The 23,444-nt window shown below is 39.9% G+C and overlaps 1 protein-coding gene across 4 annotated transcripts in view; it reads right to left on the bottom strand.

Moving 5' to 3' along the window:
- VTI1A (vesicle transport through interaction with t-SNAREs 1A) overlaps positions 1-23,444 on the bottom strand; it is a 233,904-nt gene that overhangs the window by 126,162 nt on the left and 84,298 nt on the right. The window lies entirely within an intron of this gene.

Below are 23,444 nucleotides of genomic sequence, written 5' to 3'. Positions count from 1 at the left end.
GTATCTAGCCGAACCGCCTGGTTATGAGACAGGTTCCAATAGAGTGTTGAAATTAAACAAAGCTCTATATGGTCTCAAACAGGCTGCAAGATCTTGGAACAAATGTTTCCATGAGGCTTTAGTGTCATTTGGTTTCAAGCAGAGTACAGCTGACAATTGTGTTTATGTACGTGGTACAGGCAGTGATCAAGAGTTTTGTCTGATTTATGTAGATGATGTTTTGTATGCATGCAAAACAGATAAACAAACTAAAAGGTTTGCCAAGCAATTGTCCAGTAAGTTCAAAGTGAAAGACTTAGGCCCGGTTAGGACATATCTAGGGTTGGAAGTGTGCTGGGCCCAAGATGGCAGCTGTCTAATTAGTCAGCAGAACAAAGTTAAACAACTACTGACTACATACAGGATGCAGGATTGCAAAGGGGCAGTGGTGCCTATGGATCCAGGTTTCATAAAAACACTTCATGTAGATGAGAGTCCTGAATTTGAACATCCTGATGTATATCATTCTGTAATTGGAAGTTTATTGTATCTAGCACAGTGGTCCAGACCTGATATTAGCTATGCAGTAGGCATATTAAGTAGATTGGTCTCAAAACCCACACTAAATGCCTGGAAAGGGGTAAAACAAGTTCTGAGATATCTCAAACAGACAATTGGCTATATGTTACAATTAAATTCTTCAGAGGATGAAATGTTGAGTTGCTTCTGTGATAGTGACTGGGGAAATTTGCCGGATAGAAAATCTGTCACAGGACTGGTCATAATGGTCGGTGGAGCTTTAATCAGCTGGCGGTCACGCAAGCAAGACGTTGTAAGTGTGTCATCAACGGAATCCGAGTACGCCGCATTGAGTGAATTGTGCAACGAGGTGATTTATTTCAAGCATTTGTTAACAGATTTAAATGTAAATTGTGGAGAACCAGTACAAGTTTACATTGATAATCAAGCTTGTATAACCTTAAGTAAAACAGAGGGTTTCAAATCGCGTTCCAAACATATCTCTGTAAAATACCAAAATGTACGTTGCTGTGTACAAGACAATGTAATCACCTGTACTTATGTATCAAGTGAAGAAAATGTAGCAGATGTGTTAACTAAACCATTGGCAAAGATAAAGAACAAGCGAATGTGCAAGGGTTTAGGTTTGCTGGAAAAATGATCTCCTACATAGGTGTATTTGATGTTAATTGTTCAGCAGAATCTGTGAGGGGGTGTTCAGTTTCTGTTAATTGGTTCTCGTGGGAAACTTGCAGATTCTAGCTTCGCACAATTAACTCAGGCTGGTGTCAATTTACTCTTGGCAGAAAGCCCAGGTCTGCTTGACCTAGAAACTACTCACTCTGATTGGTTAACGACCAGCACTCAACTCTGTTATCAAGGGATTGCTAGCTCAGTTTGATGTGAGGTGTTGTTAGGAGTAGAAGTGCTGTGTATGGTTTTGAGAGAGAGAAAGAGAGGGTTTATTTTACTTTTACTTGTATGCAGAAACTCTGCTGTTTTATTTTCTCCTTTTTAATAAATCCTGTAAATAGTTATTCTGAGTCTAGCTGACTAGTCATTACTGCCGCAACTAGCTTCTTCGCTGTGCAGGAAAACTCTGCTACGTTTGGGCTAAAGCCAGTAGGGCTATGCCTGACACTCCAAAGTTCCATGATAACTATTGTTGTCTACGCTCTGGTAACCTCAAGGTTAGATTACTGCAATGAGTTATACGTAGGGCTGCCCTCTGAAGGCGGTTCGGAAACTTCAGCAAGATGGTTTGAGCATATTACACTGATCCTGGTCCAACTGCATGGGTTACCAATTAGTTTCCAGGCCCAATTGAAGGTGCATTAATAAAGCATTAAATGGCCCAGGACCGCAGTACCTCAAGGACCGCCTCTTTCCATATGAACCTACCCAGACCCTGAGATCATCTTCTGAGGCCCTTCTTCGAGAGGTCCGGAGGGTGGCAACATGAAAATGGGCCTTCTCTGCAGTGGCTCTCCATCTGTGGAGTGCTTTCCCTAGAGAAGTTTGCCTGGCACCTTCATTATACACCTTTAGGCACCAGGCAAAAATGTTCCTTTTTAACTAGGCCTTTGGTTGATTTGATTGACATCCTATGCCCTTTTAAAATGTGGGGTGGTTTGGGGTGGAAGGGGCACACTATTGGGTTGTTGTTTTTATTTTATATATTTTGTGGTTTTATATTTTGATTTTATTCTGTGAACCACCCTGAGACCTCCGGGTATAGGGCGGTATATAAATTCAATCAATCAATCAATCAATCAATCAATCTGCTGTCATGTAGAAGAGGAGTAAGATTTATTCTCTGCTGTCCCTGAGGGTAAAACAAGATCTAATGGGCTGCAGCTACAGGGTAGTAGATTTCAAAGGAACATTAATAGGAACGTTAATGGAAAGTGAGAGCATTTTGACAAGGGAACCAAGGTTCTTCCTTGCTGGAATTATCATTGAGGCAGAGGCTGGACAGTTTTCACTTTAAAATGCTCTAGCCCTGGATTTCAAGCACTGAACAGCAGGTTGATCCTTCCAGTTCCCGGATTCTATCATGTTCAATGAGCACATTGACTATTTACTTATGAAAAGGTGCAGGCTGCTTTTCTGCATAAAGTATATTCAAAGCATTGAACAAAACAGCAGTAAAAATATGGTAAGAAAATCAATCCAAATGACAATCAATAAAATAGACTAATATTCTGTTCCGTTCATTCCCAGGTATTGGCAGATTAAAGGTTTGGAATACTCTAAAGCTGCAGGATACACTGATCCACTCAGATGACAGCCAGTCTTTGCCATGTGGCAAAGTCATAAAGAAATGTTTCCACTGAAGGAAGGAAGTACCACAGAGCATAGTGGGATTTTACAGATACTTCATTTTACTACACACTATATTGCTATGACTATATTGCAGGAATTACCACAGGAATACTACTGTCAAATCCAAAACAGTTTGCAAAGACAGTTGAATGAAATAAGAAAATGAGAGTGACAGAGAGAACAAAAATGGTTAACAGTAGGGCTGTTGCTTTTCCCAAGCGCAGCAAACTGAGCCTAATTGAGGCTGACGCATGACAGACTCGTGTGTACGGTATTGCCCAGGCACTGACTGAAGCTGCTGACAGAGGGTAAATGGTGCATGGCAGTCGGTCTTGCCCTGGCCTGGCATGGCAACATCAGCGCACACTGCCTGTCAGGAGATATCATGAGGGCTAATGAAGGGCAGCCCATATTTTTAAAATTCTCCTCACTTAGTTTTGGTTCAGACTTTAACACCATGAAGCCTTCTCAACCTTGTAGTGCTTGGTTAAGGATATGTGACACTTATTTAAAAATTAATGTGTTCTAATCAATTTAAAGTTAGACAACTAAAAGCTGGTAGCTCTGTGGGTATGCATGTGTTAGAGGAGAACAATGTGAGGCACTGGGGGCAGGGGGAGAGCCCAGAATAGAGAATTAACCAACTATAGTTAAGAAATTCATAGCGCTATTCATTTATTAATTGCAAAGAAACAAGGAAGAATAAAAGTCAGCTAAAGAAAGACATCTATCAACATTATGTAGGGAAGATTCTTGATTTCAGGGGGAAAGGTTCATGCCATGCAGTTTACCTGACATTATTTTTGAGACCCTGATTCATGCATATACATACTTATCTCCATTGAAGATTAAAATTACATATGGAAACTTTATCTGACCAAAATCTTTTAACTGTTTCACCAGAATGCTGAAAGCCAAATACACAAAATTTAATCTTGGAACAATTCACGTTTCTTCTCTCACATAAACTAGGGTTACACTGCAATAGAGACAACTTTATTGTATGGGGGAAATACGGTGGAAATGTACTTAACTAGGCATTAAGAGGGGAAGTATTTCTTAACAGTTTACAAATATCTACAACTACTGTTTAGGTAGAGTTTATTTGTTTATTTATTGGATTTCTATACCACCCTTCATCAAAAGATCTCAGGGCAGTCCTTGCAATTAAATTTTCATTACAGAATAAGAATTTATTTCACAAAATAATAGATAAAGACTATGTACAAACTACGTATACCTTTAAAGCACATTTGAATCACATTCATTCCTTCAAAGAATTCTGGGTACTGAGGTTTGTTAAAGATAGCTGAGAATTGTAACACTCTGAGGGCTAAACTACAGTGCCCAGAATTCTGTGAGAGAAAGAAAATCAAAAGCTATGAAGGAGTAAGGGAAAATGTGTGTACAATTAATCATAATTGTAAGAAGTGATAAAATGCCCATCTCTCTCTTCAAGAGAGTGGGCAATATAAATGAATAAAAACACACTTTGATGAAAATAAGACTGTGTTCCATACATTTATCATCAAACCACAAAAGAAATTCAGAGCAAGAGCAATGCCAGGTTTACCACGCTACCCATCAAATTTCTTCAATGAATTTCACTTTCGGAGTAAAAACATTACTGGAACATGAACATATGTGCAAAGATTACTGAACAGTTGATAGGGGGACAGTTTTCAGTATCTTGCTGAGAAATGGCCAACTAGTAGCTTGCTGGCAAGTGCCCATCACCATCTTTAGGACAATTTAGCTGAAAAGCAGAGCCTAGGGTCATGTTTTTAATTAGGTAATAAGCCCTCCCCCCTTACATTGGGGAATTCTGGTTGGTCAGAGAAAATCTGTTCCACCACTTTTCTTTTCACTAGTAGGTTTAATTTCTGGGAGTCATAAAGAATATTGTGTTGAGGCAAAGGCCGTTGTCACTAGATTCCAAGTTTGCCTAGGCATAGGCAAACTTGGCCTTCCAGATGTTTTGGGACTACAATTCTCATCATCCCTAGCTAACAGCAGCACTGGTCAGGGATGATGGGAATTGTAGTCCCAAAACATCTGGAGGGCCTATGCCTGATCTAGCCCGTCAATTTGCTCTACTTCAGATTCTAAGAGTTCAGGACCCTACCAGTTAATTCTGTGCTATTAATATAATAATCACAAACAGAACAAAATAAAAATGAAGCACCCTTTACCACAACTTCTTATTCTTGTCCAAATTTTAACTTAGATGGCTTCATTGTAAATGCAATTACTTGACATGATAAAATATTCAGCCCCTTTTTGTGTGACTTCAGCTTATCTGGGATGTTTTTTAAGTACTAATATAAAGTAATAAAGGCAGGAATATAGAGAATAAATGTTAAATGCTTTTAGGATTTTTTATTTTATACTTCAGCACGAATAAGTAGTAGCACCAGCTACTCTGGTCTTTAACATTATGCCATACTATTATTATTTTATTATTATTAACATTTGTAATGTGCTTTCAAGTATTCAAAGTGATTCACATGCGTTATCGAGTTGTAATCCGCACAATAACCCTGTGTGTTAAGTCAATATTATAATTTCTGATACTGCAATTGTTGAACCCCCAGAACAGATTTAGAGGGCTTGCAGGGGGAGAAGAGTAGGAGACTTTTCACTTATAATAACCATAGATTTAATTTCAAGCATGTGCTTTTGTATTCGGCTAGCTGCATGAATAGGTATTTGTGTGTACCTCTTTAAAAAGAAAATGTTAACTCACCTTGCTTCCAAGCAACTCTGCAGGGAATACATTTAACAGTTTTAACCCTTGCATTAGGGAGTGGAAATTGCTGTATATTTTTGTAATCTCTATAAATGCTTAATAGATGTGGCCCCAGGTCTTAGTTTACTTAGTTTAAAAATGGTCCAGAATGTCTTTTTTGTAACTTGGGAGGAAGAGGTGAACACCTGCAGCCAATATAAAGGAAAAACAAATGGCATAAACTCATTTTATTAGTTCCAAAAATCTGCTTCTATGGCAGGTCTGTGATTTCAACTTACGGGGAATAGTCTGATTTCCTACATACCCCACATTAACTCAATTCATGTAGTTTGTTACAGTTTCACAGGCCTGAAGGAGGAAATATCTAATCTCTAAGGAGATGGGTAACATACTATAAATGTTTGACACCTGATCTTGGCTTCTAAGATGGAATTTCCAAATTTAGCACTTGCAAACTCACTTCTTGGAGTTGGCAGGCTTCATAGTAGTCCTGTGATATAGAAGCTTGCAGTGAGCTAATGAACAAGGAATGTTTATTAGGAGCTACTATAAAGCTCAAACAGAAAGCTAGTATTGTTTATAATTATGGAAATATAAATATGAAAAGGTAGAGCAAAACTCCAAATTCAAACAATGTCCAGATGGCACTTTCTGTCCAGAGTCTCCACCCTCCCAGCATTCTCATCTTTCTGTATAGAGGAAGTAGCAAAGAACTTGTGCTGTATTGTCTTTATATTTCAAGATGGATAGATACTAAAAGGGAAATAGAAATGCAGCATATTTACTTATTAAACGAAACCCTTAAATAAATTGATTGTAAGAAAACATCTGAATGGCTTACAAAAATAAAGCAAAATGTTAAGATTATGAAAACAGTTAGAAACAGGCATTTACAAACATTTTTTAAAAAATTTAAATCACCAATAGCTAAAAAGAGATAAAACACATTAACTTCTACATGTTTGGAGGGGCTTGCCAAACAGGGGCAGACTTTGCTCTTTCAAATTTCAGTGGTGCCCTGTGTGAGGCCAAAATTTGGTGACCCTCTGCCTCTTGCCTTCTGTTCCACTCAATCCGCTATATCATGATTGTGGCGCCCTGTGGCGCCCCCTAAGCTCAGCGCCTAGTGCAGCTCAACCAGTTGTGCTGCCCTAAATCTGCCTCAGTGCCTAAACGGAAATCTTTTAAGCAGGCACAAAAAATAATACAACTAAGGTCTAAGGTCAATAGGCAGGGAAGCCCAAACTGTAGGTGCTGCTGAACTAAAATATCACTTTTTTCCAAGTGCTAGATATATAAGCCATAACATGTGCTCGAGTGGATATATATGCAGTAAGGCAATCCCACAAGTAAACTAACTCTGAGCTCTTAAGTGTAGCATTGTGGACAGGATAGTGCCTCGTTGCATCCATCATGTAACTGCCAGTGTGGTGTAGTGGTTAAGAGCAGTGGCCTCGTAATCTGGTGAACTGGGTTCGCGTCTCCGCTCCTCCACATGCAGCTGCTGGGTGACCTTGGGCTAGTCACACTTCTCTGAAGTCTCTCAGCCCCACTCACCTCACAGAGTGTTTGTTGTGGGGGAGGAAGGGAAAGGAGAATGTTAGCCGCTTTGAGACTCCTTCGGGTAGTGATAAAGCGGGATATCAAACTCTTCTTCTTCTTCAAAGGTAGGACCAGAAAGAGCCACTTTAACACGGTGCTTCCATGAAGCCATGCAACTGCTGATTAGAATGCCATAGTCAGTGGGACAGAAAACTGCAGAGAGACAAGGAAGCAGGAGCAAGGCTTCACTCCCTTGTTACACTCTCTATAAAGATCTTCCATCAGGGTGACCAAGGACAACATAATCCTATGGCCAGATGTGAACTCGGACTGGAATGGATCTAAATAATCTTTGTCATCCAAGGATGTACAATTTGCTCACTACTTTCCTTGCACTGTAACATGGCATTGGAAGGGACTGGCACATGGAAGCTTGAATCTCTTATAAGGTTGAGATTTGCACTGAGAAAGTGTTATCAGAACAGGACCTTATTTACATTGCCTTAAATCTGTTTAGCTCAGAGTGTCTCCTCAGGGTTTACTGTAATAATACTAGAATGTGTAAGGTCACTGCTATGTTTTGAGGTTCAGGTCAGTTTTCTCTCTTATGATCCATTGTAAAGTTGTTGTTGTTAATTTTTTTTTTTAGTAGGCAAATGTTATTGACATTAATAGGATTTGTATGTGCAGGATCAGTCATTTTAAGCGCCAGATATTATACTTCATGGTTTCTAATATCGCTATTTCCATGCTAGCTGGCAGAACCAGCCAGTAAATTACTGTCAGGATTCCAAGACATTTACATACCTTAGGCATGAGCAACCAATTGGAACCTTTAATCTTTAACAAGTTACTGCTCAGTGACATAATAATGAATAAAATGAAGAGTAATGATGTTGGCCACAAAGCTTAGCAAATAAACATTTTACACAAATCTAACAATTCCTGACTAGCTCAGCACACAGAATTCATTTTCACGGACCATTGCTGACTCTACTCGACTTGTGGTAAACCACTCTGACATTCTTCTACCATTGTTTTCTGTTCAGGGCAAGCACCTGTCATTGTTTCCGAGCTGAGGCCCATGCGTTACAAATAGCTAGGGTAAAGACAGCCTTCCATTTCAGTATTCTTAAAAGAGAGGTTTTGAGAAAGATTCTTGGTATTCATGTCAAGGAAGTTTTAGAAAACCATCCCCAGAACTATTGACAGAAACTTTCATTTGTTTTAAATCTGATTGTATAGTTTGGCTTATCAGCACTGACAGGACAAGGTCATAGACCACATTCTGTTGTTATTCCTGCTCTCACCAAGAACATACAATTAAGTCACCTAAAATAAAATTCTGTCAATGTCAAAAAAACCCTAGCAGATCACTAACAACAACGGCAAAGAAGACTCACCACTCACAGAATGTTCTGGCAGTGGTAGTGCAAGAATATGTCTAACCTAGCAACCTAGTCTAACTCTTGGTGATAATAAAGATTGGCATGTCCATATCTTTTCTTGTTTTGTAAAAAACAAACTATGCTTTAAAAAGTATCAAATTCTGTTTTAGGGAAGCTACTGAAATAATAGGTATAAAGAGCACAAGATAATGCATGCTTCCCTTCACCTGTTACAAAGAAGTCACAACAACAATAAAGTGATTAGGAAATAATACAAGAGAAATAAAATAAGTGATTAGGTTTTTTATCCTTTTGCCGGCTAAGGCTACCGTGTGAAAAAAGCTTCAGCATAGTGGTAAACACAGCAAGACCTTCAGAGACAGAAAAGTTATCAAAATTCATACTGCCCACTCCCTGGCATTCTGGTTCCCTTAACAAATTATTGCATCATTATCTCTTTCACATCATTTTCGGATTTCTGATCTAGCAGCCCCTCGTCACTCATCCCACTTAGTTCTGTGGCTTCCACTTGTAATTAAATGCATTTTAATTCTCCTTCCTTGGATATGCTAAGCAGTTCACTCTTTTGGATCTTTCCCCCTACCTGCCCTTATTAGAAATTAGCTCTGGGACCCAGATTCTGCTTGTCAAAGGAACTGGCCATCTGGGGTAGAATACAACTGTCACCCACATTTCTTCAAACCCCCCCCCCAAAAAAACCCCTCGTTTTTCCAGTAAAAGAGGAATTTGGCAACTACATTTTTAAAAAATCATATGCCCTTCCATCCCTGTTCTGTTAAGATCAGTATTTTCACTTGTTTAAACTATTCAGTAATTCAGACTGATTTACATTCCAATGCTTCTGGTTCCTATATTCCTAAAGTAGGGAAATATCAATTTGACGCTCTTAGAAATTCCTAAGTCAGAAATTTCTTTTTGATGCTTAGTTAGATGCTTAGTTAGAATCTCCTTTCTTGTAACTTGAAATCATTGGTTCAGGTCCTAGCCTCCAGAGCAGGAGAAAACAAGCTTGCCCCATCTTCCATGTGACAGCCCTTTAGATATTTGAAGTTGGTTATCAAATCTCCTTTCAAGTCTCCTCTTTTCTAGGCTAAACATACCCAATCGCCTCAACCATTCTTCATAGGGCTTGGTTTCCAAACCTTTGATCATTTTGGTTGCCCTCATTGGCACAAATTCCAGCTTCTCAATATACTTCTTAAGACAGGGGTCAGCAAGGTTTATCTTGCCTGGGCTGGATCAGTTCCACGGAGATCCCTCTGTGGGCCGGATTACACGTGCATAGATGTAATTTCCGGTGTCTGTGCGTGCGCAGAAGTGATTTTCAGCGCCGTGGAAGCTAGTCCTTGTGCTGTGCCAGTTTAGCACAGCGCCCGAGTGGGCAACTCGGTTCGGGGGCGGCTTGTGGGCCAGTCAAATGACCTCCGCAGGCCACTTCCAGCCCATAGGCCTTAGGTTGCTGACCCCTGTCTTAAACTGTGGTGCACAAAACAGGACACAGTAATCCAGGTTTGGTCTGACCACGACAGAATAGAGAAGGACTTTTACATTCCTTGATTGGGACACTATACTTCTGCTGAAGCAACCTAAAAGAGCATTAGCTTTTTTTGCTCCAGCATCACACTGTTGACTTACGTTAAGCTTGTGGTCTATGAAGACCCCTAGATTCTTTTCGCATGTACTACTAGCAGCCAGATGTCCCACATCTTGTATTTGTGCGACTGATTCTTCCTATCTAAGTGTAGAACTTTACATTTGTCCCTATTGATGTTCATTTTGTTAGTTCAGGCCCAGTTCTCTAATCTGTTAAGATCATCTTGAATCACAATTCTGCCTTCATCAGCAATGGCTACTCCTAGTTTAGTGTCATATGCAAATTTGATGAGCACACTCTTCATTCTTTCATCAAAGTTGTTTATAAAGATATTGAACAACAACAGGCCAGGACAGAACCCTGAGGCACCCCAATTATCCCTTTTTTTAAGGATGATGAGGAACCATTAGTGAGCACTCACTGGGTTGGTCAGCAAACCAGCTACAAATCCACCTAACAGTTACCTCGTCCAATCCACATTTTACCAGCTTCTCTGCAAGAATACAATGAAGGACTTTGTCAAAAGCCTTACTGCAATCAAGATACACTACACCCACAGCATTCCCCTGATCCACCAAGACTGTAACTATAAAAAAGAAATGTGATTAGTCTGACATAACTTGTTTTTGAGAAAAACATACTGGTTCTTAGTAATCACAGCATCCTTTTCTAAGTGCTCATAGACCAACTGTTTAATTATATGTTCTAGGACCTTTCCTGGTATTGATGTCAAGCTCACCATTCGGTTTCACCTCTAATTTCAGCAGAGTTCAGTCTGAAAGTTAAAGGTTTCATTTCGATGTCCATTATCATTCAATGTCGTCTTTGGTGAGAGGAGCACAAGACCCATTCCCTTATGAATCAGGGCACAAGTGCCAGATTTCCATCAGTTAAATTAAACTGTACAGTATGAAGGAAAACTGAGCCAATGATTGTCAGGTGAATAAAGAAGAGCACAAAGGAGCCCAGTGATTTACAGTTACCCAACTGTTTCATGGAGCTAAATTTGTCAGAAATGTAGCTTCTGAAGTCCATCATGCAGTAGTCTGTTCCCAAAAGAACACCATTCTTTGTGAATTAATCTCACTTACTTATTCCCTCTCCCACATTCTCTGCAGATTTTTAACAACTACTCAGCTAAAATGCCAATGAAATGTGTAACTAACTATACAATGAACACTACAGTTAAAGAAGATGTTTTGTGAGTCCCCTGAAGGTTACACCAAAGTACTCAGGATGGTGAAATTCAAGCAGACTGTGAAGGAATCTCTATTAAAAAAAAAGACGAAGGGGCAACAAAACTGCCAATATGGTCATATGTACATAAACATAAAGTGATGCACACTGGGTTGGGGTGAATCTTATTTTGCATATGGAAGGATGGGGTTTGAACTCGAGAGACCAACTAGGAAAGAGATCCTAGGTTTGCTCAATAAAAATGTTGATCCAGTGTGCAGCAGCAAAAAAGAAAAAGAAAAAAAGGCAAAATATATGCTAGGGATTTTAAAAGAAAGTTATATAAAAAACAAATCTGCCAGTATTATAATGCCCTTGTACAAATATATAATGTGACCACATTTAGAATACTGTGTGTAGCTGTGGTTGCCAAATCTCAAAAATTCTATTGCAGAGCTGGAAAAAGTTGAGTAGAGTGACTAAAATTATCAAAGGGCTCACATCTCACCTTCCCCACGAGGAATGTTATAGCACTTGCACTTTTTAGTTAAAAAAGGCATTGTCTAAAGGCAAAATATGATAGAAATTTATAAAAGTATATGTAATGCGAAAAAGGAGAGAGGAAGAGCAAAAGAGAGAACAATAAATTCTCTTTCACATACAATTTATGCCGGGGTTATGTTTCAGAGATTGAGCCTAGAACCAAAATTGCATATAGAATAGCCTTCCCCATGCTTGAGTATATTCATGTTGTTGGACCGCCATCATTTCGTATTTTGGGGACGTGGATCACAATAGGATACTGAGTGTATGCAAATTTCAGATGAAAACTCTGCATCTCCCCAAATATGGATAAAAATTGATAAAACAGGCTGTGTTATATATGCCCCACACCTTACCTAATATTTAGATTTTCAACCATACCCATTTTAACAGATACAGAACTGCAGTGTCCTTCCCATCTCAAGTTGATACCACTTATGCAGCAAATTTTGTTTTCTAAAAATACCAACGGTTGAATTTTTGGTCAATATCTATTTGAGTGAAATTACCTTACGGGACAAACTATAAACTGAATCTCAAACTGTGACTGCAGAATAGATCTGAAAATGTCTTCCACAGAAGCACGCCCAGGATGACAAAGATACATACTGCTTAGGTATCAAGCATTCTAAGAGGGCTCACAGTGAGAACTCAGGGTACAACCAAAGAAAGAGAGCAAAACCCCACCCAGGTCTTGCTGATTCCTTTTGAAGCTGGGAAGTGAAGGGGACACTGACAAGTGCAGCAAGGGTAGGTGAGAGAAAAGGATACTTCTCCACCCTCAATTCACTCCAAGTTACTTCCAGTTATATAGCCCCACAGGAAAAAAAATATAGCTGGGGGAAGCAATTTTGCGGGGAGGAAAATAGTCGCCTGGTTCTGCAACTACACCTCCGTCTGCACAGAAATTACTTGGCTCCTGCACTCCATATTCTGGTAACTTTCACACCGGATTATTACAATGTGCTCTATGTGGGGCTAACCTTTGAAGATGCCTCGGGCTTCAAGTTGGTCCAAAATGCAGAAGCCAGATTACTGGTGGAGGGTTCCCTTTATTTATTTTATTTGTTTATTACATTTATATACCATCTTTATGTTCCAAGAATATCAAGGTGGTGTCCATGGTTCCCTGCTCCCCCATTTCATCCTCACAACAACCCTGTGAGGTAGGTTAGGCTAAGAGATTACTCAGTGAGCTTCATGTCTGAGTGGGGATTTGAATCCTGCTTCTGAGGTCTTATTACAATCAAGCAGTATGTAAGTGTGAAATAAATAAAGATCACATAACCCCTGTTTTAAAACAGTTGCATTGGTTGGCAGTTCATTTCCATGCCCAATTTAAGGTGCTCATGTTAGTATTTAAAGCCTTAGACAACTTATGCCCCAAATATCTGAAAGACCTTCCCTACAGACCAGGGGTCAGCAAACTTTTTTAGCAGGGTGCTGGTCCACTGTCCCTCAGTCCATGTGGTGGGCCAGACTATTTTTTTTTGGGGGGGGGGGGGAATGAACGACAAATAACCCAGAGATGCATTTTAAACAAAAGCACACATTCTACTCATGTAAAAACATGCTGATTCCTGGATCGTCCGCAGGCCGGATTTAGAAGGCGATGGGGCCAAATCTGGCCCCCGGGCCTTAGTTTGCCTACCCATGCTACAGACCCTTCAGGTGTTAGGTCTGGTAGGTGGGGCCCTCTTGGTATTTTCTCTTCCCTCAGAAGCTCAGGATGATGCAGTAAGAGAGTGCATTCTCTGTGGCAGCCCCCAAGTCGTAAACTCCCTCCGCACAGAGGGAGTCTGTCAACTTTGTTATACAGTTTCTGGTGAATGTTGACTTAGGGTGAAGCACAGGTAAATAAATCAAAATAATTAAGTAAGAGATTGAGAAGGGTTTAGACTCACCTTTCCAGATCATTCATGTTTTATTTTAAATTTAGGGTGGGGATGCCAACCCTCCAGATGTTGCTGGAGAACAACTGTCATCATCCCTGACCATTGGCCATGCTGGCTAGTCTGAGGGGAGCTGGACTCCAACAATGATGGGAGAGCCATCTACAACCGCAATATAAATCCGCTCTCACAGACCACATTTGCTTTGTAGGGCATCAACGTCAACTTGATTCGGACCCACACATCTGCTGAAATCACACCACAAAGCTCTTCCATTGTCTAAAAATGAATAATCTGGCTAAGTGATGTGAAATGTATCTTCTAGGTAAATTTCCATCAATGGATAGTTCAGTTCATGGTCGCTGCCACCATGCAAGCCTCGGAGATGAAGAAATACAAAGAGTTACAGCAATATCTCTCATTAGCCTGTTTTGACACCTACTTGCTAAATAGGCTAAGCTCTGTTAGTGCAGGAGGATTTCCCTTAACTGCTTAGGTCTGTAAAATGGTTTAGTTGTACAAGTGTTAATGAAACCCTTAGAAACATTTAGGGATCAGGGGTTTTTTTTTATTAAAAAATCTCATTACCATATCAAGGGGCTACTTGTTAATCACTGTCCAAATTCATTTGGATTTATTCTGTCACACTTATGCTTACAATTAAAATGCCACAAGGTCCCAGTCAGATTAAACAAGTGGTTCCCCCCTCCCCCTTTCTCTCGTATGTGTGAGCTTATAGGACTGGTAATGACAAATCACATGGAGGAAAAATATATCATAATTAATTAGGTAGAACCCCAAAGATAACCTCTCTTGCAGTATCCATGGGATATTTTAATGGATTTCAAAAAAATTAGCTTTACAATATAAAAAGAATGAACATGGTAAAAATAACAGTTCACAGTATTTTAAGCACAACAACAATCCATTTACATTTATTACATGATTACATTTATTACATGATAAAGAGACTACACCAGTTATTTTGTTGACTTTTCAAGGAATTTTAGATGTATTTATGGATGTATTTTTTTAATGTGTTATATATTTATGCATGCATATCCCACCTATTTTCCAAAGAACTCAAGGTGGCTAACAAGCCACAGCACCAAACTCATATACTGAATAAAAGCAAAACCCAAATTAAACCCATTCATCAAACAACGAAATAACACACAAGCATAAATAGTACCTACATATGGGCATACATTGTTTTTACAGAATGGTGCTAATCCAGAGAAGGCTAGTGTAATTGCACAGTGTGGCGATTGAGTTAAGAACTGTACCCCTGCCATTAGGGCCTGCACTGTAATGCACATACATTTAACTGCACAATCCCATATAGGAGTTCCAGATATTTTGCTGTACAAGTCTTGTGCTAATGGTTGTGCATATTTTAAACTAGAATGCCAAGTAGAATTCAATTTTTCCAGAGTTATATTTGAAAAGAAAGTGGGGATGGGATAAGAAAGCACCCAAACAATGTTAACTGAAAGTTTGATCATTATAATGAAATATATGCTTGCCTAATATTTCAGTAGCGGGTATATTCCTTTTGTATCCTTGCTGGAATTAGATGCATTTTAAAAGGTGGTACACTGCAGATACTTTTAGGTAGGTCAAGGTCCAACAGCCTGGCAGGTTTAAACCCCAGTACTGTTTAAATGTACAACTGAAAAAAGAGGTTGGAGTGAAAGAAGGTAGGTCAAAGAAGATGGATGTTTTCTACAGAGCTTGCCATTCTAGATAAGCACTATGAGCCATTCTCATTACACAAACATGTCTTGGACTCATTTCCCAAACAATACAACCATGCAATGACCCTTAATCACTCCTTGAGCCTTGGTCTGCTGAGGTTTTAGGAAGCAGCTTTAGTTGAGCATCTAGATAGCTGCAGTATTAAACAGCTCTTACAGGGAATAAGAAATTATTTTCATCCACTGAGCTCACTTGCCTGCGTGCAAAAATATTGTTTAATAAATACTATAAATCTATGCATAAATAGCACACCAACATTAAGGTTTTGCTCTTCAATCACTGTACACATTAAATCTATAAAAAGGAAGAAAAACATGAATCATTATCCTTTTTGGAGCACACTCTGCTCCCATAAAAACAAATTCTGTCTCATTTTCCAATAAATAAGCACATGCACAAACAGATACAATTATGGGTCAGAGAAAGCCAAATAGAAGTTGGCTTCTTATAATTTAGCTTTATTATAGTTGATTAGACAAGATGGGGAAAAGTTCAACACAGGACTAACTGAAAAACACTTGCTATGTCAGCCCAAGTGGTTTCAAACATACCATATTTTAAAACTGGGCTGAAAAATTTCTCCCCTTCCGCAGGGCCATTCATTTCCCACCAAAGTAAAAGAACATTGGGGTAGGGGGAGGGATACTTATGGGTGAAGGGACAAGATTTCAGGAGACTTATCTGAAAATACAAGGCAGTAGAGACTAGCAATTTAGTCCACATTTATTTTTACTGTAAGAAACAAACAAAAATAAAGCCCAAACGATTCTGTTGTTGCTTCAAGCAGCAGGAGGTTTGAAATGTGAAGCCCAATGACAATCCTCATTGAGAAAGAAAGAGTTCTTTTATTTTAGAGCATCCCTGACTCTCCTCATTAACCACACTGGCATCCTTTTAGATTAGTTTGTGGCTTTCCTAATCTGTGACATATATAGTCAGCCTCTTATTGTGGTTTCACTTACACACACACACACACACACACACACACACATATTTACCCTTCTCAGAACATGTAAAGACATTCATAGTTCAGCTGAGAGATTGGGGAAGATTTCACAATTTTCACCTGTGAGTGTTCCTTCTGCTGGATCCAGGACAAATTGTCCTAGTGGTGAGACAACTTTATGTCTCACTCAGTGGAAGCAGAGTTAGAAGCTGATATCAAGGAGTAAGTTTGCCTTGATACATGGATGCATTTGATAAATGTGATCCTACACTCCATAAATGTTATATCGCAATAGCCTGGAAAGGAACAATTAAAAACTCAAGGGGGTCATACAGCAGTTCATAACATTTATATATTTAAATTTACTTCACAGACAGTTCTCTCCCTGTTCAAGTTCCAGATATTATTGACACGGCAATAAGAGACTGTTTCTGTTGGCATAGTTGAAGGTTAAGAAAAGTGGAGGTGAAGGTGGGGAATGCCCACCTGGAGCACTGCTTTGAAACCAGGAAGGTAAGGGGGGGGGGGTGTGGAAAATCAAATTAAATTAAGGACACTGCCACTCCCGTCCCCTCACTCTGAGAAAGGTGGCATTTCCTTAGAGTAAGGCATGAGATAGGTGGCCCAGGAGAGGGCCTGTGTTGGTGCTGTTCTGCTGTGGAAGTTCATGAAAATATTTTTAAAAATTATGCTGTGGCACAGCTGTGGCACTACATCAGTAGATAGATAGATAGATAGATAGATAGATAGATAGATAGATAGACAGATATGATAGATAGATAGATAGATAGATAGATAGATAGATAGATAGATAGATAGATAGATAGATGATAGATAGATAGATAGATAGATAGATAGATAGATAGATAGATAGATAGATGATAGATGATAGATAGATAGATAGAAAGGAATGAGGAGAGGAAGAGTGGTAGTCATGCTACAGAGCAACCTTTGGCCACCTCACATACAAAGTAAAAACAGAAGAAGGGAAGAGTGCTTGGGCAGGCAGAATGGCTTATGGGGTCCCCAGACTGGAACTGGTTCTGAGCTTCCTTAAACCTGGCAGCACCTCTGCTCAGATGAATGACAAATGATATAGGAGTGGGAATATATTATGATTAGGTCCGTGGGCTAAACCTAAATAGTTGTAGATATAAACAGATGATATTAAGATAGATTCTGCCCATCTTTGGAGCAGCTTTTTAGCCTGAAAACAACCTTCTGATGTAGAGTTAGTCTTGGAAAAATGAACATGAGCATGGCAATCCTGCATATTTTGAGACTGATAGTTACTGTAAGGCTCAAAATTCCTTTAAATTTAAAGCAAGTCAGCTCCGACTCTTTTCAAATTCCAGTCCCAAAACTAACTGTCCTTTGTTCTTTTTCAAACACAGACAACTTTCTGAACCACCTCCAGCTTGTGTGTGGGAGTCTGCCCTCTTCCTCTTTCCTTTCAGAAGGGGCTCCAGCTATTAGTTTATGAAACAACACACTGCTATAGCTTACACCACAAAGCAGATACTTAATGGATTGGGCTAGAAATTCAATTAAAGGAAGTTTTAGCAGACTCTCTCTCTTTTTTTGGCAGACTCATATCCTACAGCTATAAAATCACCAGAGGGGTTGAAACAAAATCAAATTGGAGGGGACCCCAAAAATTAATTGTGTTTAATCCCAAACTCATTACAGCACAACAGTTACCAAATGAATGGCTTCATTTCAAAACTGCATCCTGTTCTCACAGTGGTCAACCCAATGCCTATGGGACGCTGAGTACAATAGCATTCTCCCCTCTTGTGGTTTCCAGCGACTGGCATTCAGAAGCATCCCTGCCTCCAACCATGGAACCAGTGCATAGTCATAATGGCTAGTAGCCACTGATAGTTTTAAGAGGATTAGTTGAATTGACAGTGGAGAGGGCTATCTAAACTCTCCTGTGTGAGCAGGTTTCATAGCTGAATTAGGCTCTGTGTGAAGAAGCACTTCCTTTTTTACACGTCCTGAAACATCCAGCATCCAGCTTCACTGAATATTCACAAGTTCTAGCATTATGAGAGAGAAAACGTTTCTCTAGCCACTTTCTCCAGTCCATTAATATTTTGTTATATAAACTTCTATCATGTCACATCTTGCTCATAATTTCTCTAAACTAAAAAGTCGCAAATGCTCCATCTCCTCAATCATTTTGGTTGTCCTTTCCTGAACCTCTTCCAACACTACAGGTGAGGTGACCAGAACTGTACCCAGAATTCCAAATACAATCACACCACAGATCTGTATAGTAACATCGTGATATGGGCAGTTTTATTTCCTATTATTTTCAATTCCTTTCCTAGCGTTCCTTGCCCTTCTTCATAGCAGCTACACAATGGGTCGACGTTTTCATCAAGTTATCTACTATGATCCCCAGGTCTTGTTTCTGGTTAGATACCATCAGCATATATGTGAAATAAAGGACCCCACCCCCAATATGCATCACTTCACATTTGGGTACACTGAATTGCAAATAGGCTTTTTGAAAAACAAGCAAACGGAAGAGTGGGGTGGCCAATCCATACATGAAGTGTGACCCGGCTATCTTGAACTATTTATATTTAAGAACAAACTTATTCTCAGTTTATCTCCCATAATATCCAAGTACATACTGACATGGATTAGAACAGAGCCATGGGATTTCTCACCCACTATTTCTGTAGTGAGCTTGGAAAGTTTATTTTTGAAGGATTTCATCTGGGAACAAACCAAACCAACTGGTCAAACAAATAAACAACCACCACCCATTTAATTATTTTAAAATGCACTGATAGAATGATAAAGCTTGTATTTCTACAAAAAAGACTGGCTGCGCCAAAAAATAAGGAGCTAGCTGCTACTTGATTTGTGAGGAGAGTAAAAGAAGATAAACAACTCAAAGGGTTCTCAATAAAAAGGCAATTTAGGAGAAACACAGTGCTTCCTTGAATACTTTTTTGGCTTGGAGCAACACGTTGCCACAAAAATCTGTTTTGCATCATCTAAATGCTTGAAACAAGAACACATAATTTAGAAAAAAATAATGATGGCTGCCACTTAGCCGTAAAGGGCAGCCGTAGTGTTAGAAATAGCTTCCCAACGATATTTTTGTTCACGGCCTAGGTCTATTTCAGCAATAGAAGTAATTACTGTGGTTTCTGAGGGCAGCATTTAACTCTATTACCCTTCAAATACTGTATACAAACACTGAGTCTGACTCCAGTAAGGCCTGGTGTGGCCACAAGCAGGTCTGTAGCCACATCCTTGCTTTCAAGTCCTTAGGAAACCTTGGCAAAGAAAGCTGAACTCCAGCTAAGGTGTTGTCAACTTTGATCCAGTTCCTTGTCCATTTGAGGGGGGAAACAAACCCTTTTATCTGCAGTATTCCAAATCACCACACGCCTTTCTAAGATAGATGTAATACAGTATAGTACTGGACCAATTTTTTCTTGTTGTAATAGTTTTGACAACTTTTGCTTCTTTAACACCTGGGCTATTTAACATTAAGAGTTAGCATGAATAATGTGTTACACTGTCAACGAGAACTTATAAAGATGGATTATAAACTGAAGCAGAGAGGAAGCAAATATAGTGATGGATTTAACAGTAGAAGTAGCAGGGGCGAACTATCAGCAAAGTGGGCTGCTGATACTATTCTGGTCCTGATGAGACATTGGGAAAGATAAAAAGTTAAAATAAGTTTTTAAAGACTGGAAGAGAAAAGAGGTATTTTATATGATAGATATCAAATAGATGGAGATCAGATCAACAGAGCAGGGTCTGGAGATGAAATGACCTGGACAAGCAATACATTTGAACACGGAGATAGATATGTGTGTGTGTGTGTGTGTGTGTGTGTGTAATTATTTATTTTATTTCTATACCGCCCTATACCCGAAGGTCTCAGGGCAGTTGGATCATATACATAAAATCAAAATACAAACAACAACCCAATAAAAAACCCCTAAAAAGAGTCAGCATTTTAAAAAGGGTATAGGATGTAGATCAGGTTAGGCAAAGGGCTGGTTAAAAAGGAACATTTTTGCCTGGCGCCTAAAGGTATATAGTGAAGGCGCAAGGCGAACATCCCTGGGGAGAGCATTCCACAGACGGGGAGCCACTGCAGAGAAGGCCAGTTCTTGTGTTGCCACCATCCTGACCTCTCGAGGAGGCACATGAAGAAGGGCCTCAGAAGATGATCTCAGGGTCCGGGTAGGTTCATATGGGAAGAGGCGGTCCTTGAGGTATTGCAGTCCTGAGCCATTTAAGGCTTTATGGGTCAAAATTCTGCACCAGTTTAAGTTTCTGAACTGCTGACAATGCACTCTGAACCTCTGGATAACCCCACCCAGCAGTTTCATGTAGCTCTTAAACAACATGGGGGATAGAATTGAGTCCTGAGGATATATTGAGTTATTTGCATACTACTTATACATGGGAAGATAACCTATATAGGAAAACTCTGATCCCAAATCTCTGCTGCCTTGAGAAAGGCTCTGTGAGTAAACCCTGAGAAAAAATCCATACCTGTTGCCTTGCGAGACATCTTTGGGAGAATCAAAAGCTAACACGTAAACCCTACACAAATCTGGAGTGGAGTCCCTAAGGCTGTGTGGCATCTTGTATGTCTCCTGGCAACTCCTGCAGCCAAGCTGGCGCCAAATGTATTGCCCTGTTTTCCTTTGGATCACATCAGTGAGGCCAAGAAGGGCCCTTGTCATCTGGGCAGCCCAGGACTTCCATACACACTGCCCCAGGGAGGTCACTTCAGTGCTGCTAATGAAGCAACAACAATATGGGAGGCAGCAGTTCCAAGCTACCCGTCTCTGCAGCCACAGTAGGCTGCAGTTTGACTTCACCCCCGGAGGTGCACTCCATTGTCCTTCGAGACAGACAGGTCCCAACAACAACTTATGAAACTGTCTTTCAAGTTCAGAAACTGAAGGACTCGAGGTATAGTTTTAGGAGGCCCTTAAGAAAGAAAATGCAAATGTTCAAGATGCAGTTGTTATATCTGCATTTCAAGCACTATGGCATCGTGAACATTGCTACGTAGAAGCAAAAAGAGAGAAGCCTAAAACTAAAAGCTCCCTTTAGATGCAACCCTCCTTGCATTCCATGAACACATGAAGGGGCTGCGTTGATTGGTCCCACCGACAGTTAGCTGCATTGCCAGATGCGGGGTGAAACAGCTGAAGAGGGAACCTATATGAGTTTGTCTGAATGTGTGCAGGGTCCTGCACATGATTGGGAACCTTGATTTGGAACCAAAACATGCAAATATTTCTCCTTCACATCTTCCACCCAACACGAGAAAGTCTGGGGATTCAGTTGGTGGCAAAGAAATGTATGGGTGGGGTAGCTAATGCATGCAGCCCCCACCACACATTTTTGAAATGCATGGAGAGTGAGAAAGGTTATAGTTATATTCCCCACTACGTGGTAAAAACCAAAATAAAATTTTCTGGCAGATTTTTTTAACTTATTGCTTTTCACTTACCTGCTATATAAAGCCTATTTTTTCATTTAATACCACGTCTAGCTGCCCCTACAAGTTTTGTTCTCTTTTCAGCTCAGTTTTGCTTTTCCTCCCTTTTCCTTTTGTACAAATTACCATCTTGCCAAGCCCATACCTAATCGCCACTAAGCTATACCTACCGTATATGTTTTGTACATTTCCTAAGGGTACCCTGTGATAAAGGAACTCTCAATTATCCTTTATTTCCCCCCAGCAAGTTAAACAAATGTCAGCAAGGCTCATCAGCAAAAGATGCCTGTCACTTTAAGAAGTGAAACAGGAAAACCTGTACTTTTTTGCACATTTTTGTTCATTCTTTTCAACTCATTCTAAGTTGCCCCCTGGGAGTTTAGGCCTCCACCAACAGTCTCTTTCAGTACACAACTAGCTCTCTCTATTAAGCTTACCCACCCCTGCTCTGCCATAACACTAGTTTCTTTGTACTTGCCTGGTGAACTGACCAGCTATGCAGTACAATGGCTACAATTACTAAATTACACCGCCTGTCACTGCCTTTTGTATCACACCTCTAACAGGTGCTATTACCATGATAGGCAAATTGTAATCATCCATTCACAGCATCTGCAGCCTTAATAATGTTTTTTTTAAAAAAAATAATTTTATTTTTTTTACATAATCTATGTGTGAATACTGTGAGGCGTTGAATGGTTAGTAAATACATGGGTATGAAGGCTGAACTGCATGGAATGCAGTATGAACAAAAGCATTTAGGACAACAAAAGTGAATAGCACCACATTCCCAATACAGTGAACACATGCAAACACATTAAATAATAATATGAGAATGCTTAAGGAAAATACATATGGGTGTATCACCTGAGAAATTCAAACTATTCACAAGAGGAAGCTACTCACATAACTTTGCCTAGTTTTCCTCCTTCGTTATGAAGGATTGGATACTGTCAAGAAAATAACTCGAATCGTTGTAAAAGTAGTGCATGCCAATCTTTCCCAAGACTACAGCTAGATTTAAAGATTGTTGCTGTTGTTGACCACTGCAGGATCCTCCATTACAGCTGCTCATGTCACTGTTCTTAGAATTATAGAATTGTAGAGTTGGTAGGAACCCTGTGGATCATCTAGTCCAGCGGTTCTCAACCTGTGGGTCCCCAGATGTTGTTGAACTACAACTCCCATCACCCCTAGCTAGCAAGGCCAAAGCTCAGGGATGATGGGAGTTGTAGTCCAACAACATCTGGGGACCCACAGGCTGAGAACCACTGACTAGTCCAACCCTGTAATGAAGGAATATGCAGGTGTCTGATACCAGCTATGCATTATCACCACCATGATCTAACCAACTGAGCTATCCAGATTTAATGAAGGCAAGTCAAATCAGGTATGTTGGTAGCTTTTGGCTGAACTTTTGGCACTTCCCTCAACACTGGCTTCTTTGGGAGGGGGGAGGGAATACCCTTGAAAAACCCAGTGCTAAAAAACAAAACTCACATGTACTTGTAA

The sequence above is a fragment of the Podarcis muralis genome, chromosome 6 (assembly GCF_964188315.1).
Source record: "Podarcis muralis chromosome 6, rPodMur119.hap1.1, whole genome shotgun sequence".
Classification (NCBI taxonomy): Eukaryota; Metazoa; Chordata; class Lepidosauria; order Squamata; family Lacertidae; genus Podarcis; species Podarcis muralis.
This window is presented reverse-complemented; position numbering and strand designations above follow the sequence as displayed.